General features: G+C 36.1%; 1 protein-coding gene across 2 annotated transcripts in view; it reads right to left on the bottom strand.

Annotated features, from left to right (window-relative positions):
* The window catches only part of LOC106878439 (protein Wnt-7b), a 372,038-nt gene that overhangs the window by 16,367 nt on the left and 354,153 nt on the right, over positions 1–1,518 (bottom strand). The gene's annotated exons all lie outside the window — the stretch shown is intronic.

Here is a 1,518-nt window from a genome sequence, read left to right as displayed (position 1 = left end):
TAATATAACTATGACTACATACTTACGAAAGGGTTCTTGGCTTTGGGTAAAAGAAAATACAGGAGGATCATTTTATTATGATTTTACTCAACATATTCCCCTCTCAGATTCGTACACTTAGTGCAGCAGTCCTTCAGTTTTTCTAAATTCTGTAAAAAAAACTCGGAAGGTTGGGCCTTCAGCCAGGCCTTTCGCGACAGCCTTAAAGCCAGGAACTTTTCAGCACCCCTTTTATTTCTAATTAACTTTTTCATACCCGTTCCTTTCTTCCTCTTGTTTTTGTGTTCTTGATACTCGCAAAAAAAAAAAAAAGACAAATAGGGAAAGGGTAAAAAAAATCACTAAAATTTTGTTTCTGCCAATTTGCTAATACGGAGTCAACTTGGAGTGTATCCTCAGCTCTAAAGGCCGTTATCTAGTGGCAATATTTGGCGTGAAACTGACGGCAGTATTCTGACCTGACCTGTTAACTGTCATAACTAGTTTGACAATATGAAAATATACCTACTCTATTACTTATATTGAGCGTGCTTTCCTTTCTGACTTATGGAAAAAACAACTAGTCACACATGCACTCACGCCCACGCAAGCGCGTGCGCGCGCACGCACATACTCACACACACACACACACATGTATATATATATATATATATATATATATATATATGTATATGTATACACACACACATATATACACATATATAATCAATGAGTTGAAGAAAATACGTTACACACTTGAGTTCTTTATTCTAAGTCGCCTAACTTTGTTCCTCTTAACAGGTAAAGTCAGTGCTTTATACGTATGTATGTATGTATGTATGTATGTATGTATGTATGTATGTATGTATGTATGTATTTGTGTGTGTTTGTGCTTCCATTTTAGGATATGTGCACATGCGCATGTATGAGTTTCTCTGTGTGTGTGTGTGTTTGTATTTATATCTCATCCTGTTCGGTGATTCTTTTTTGTTTCTGTACAAGTACAAAGCAAAACGCACAACAAGACAACAAGATCAGGCAGATTAATTAGACGTGAAAAGGGTATATGTCTGATGAATGAACGTCGCGAGGGAGCAAGACATTCTGTCTGAGCGGTGGGGGCTGTGATTTATACCACCTTAGTCTGTTATTTCGCGTAAAATGTAGTTCTTGCTTTCCACAATTCTCTAACAAACACCCGTCTGCCTCTCTCTCCCTACCCAGACACACTCATCCTATGCTTCTTTTTACCTCCACCCGAACACCAACCATGCTACAGCCTGGTTCTTAGGTTGGAGTATGGGAGGAGATTTTTTTAGATACAAGCATCTATCAAGAAGGTTTCTTGTTTACCAGACAAACTGCTAACTTACAAAGCTAGGATGCCGACAGAATGCAGTGTAGTTTGAGTGTATTTGTGTGTGAATATATATTATATGCATATATATATATATATATGTGAGTGTGTGTGTGTATTATATGCATATATGTATATATATATATATATATATATATATATATATATATATATATATATAT

This window comes from Octopus bimaculoides, chromosome 3, assembly GCF_001194135.2.
Source record: "Octopus bimaculoides isolate UCB-OBI-ISO-001 chromosome 3, ASM119413v2, whole genome shotgun sequence".
Taxonomy (NCBI): domain Eukaryota; kingdom Metazoa; phylum Mollusca; class Cephalopoda; order Octopoda; family Octopodidae; genus Octopus; species Octopus bimaculoides.
The sequence above is the reverse complement of the archived record's forward strand: the minus strand, read 5'-3'. Positions and strand labels throughout refer to the sequence as shown.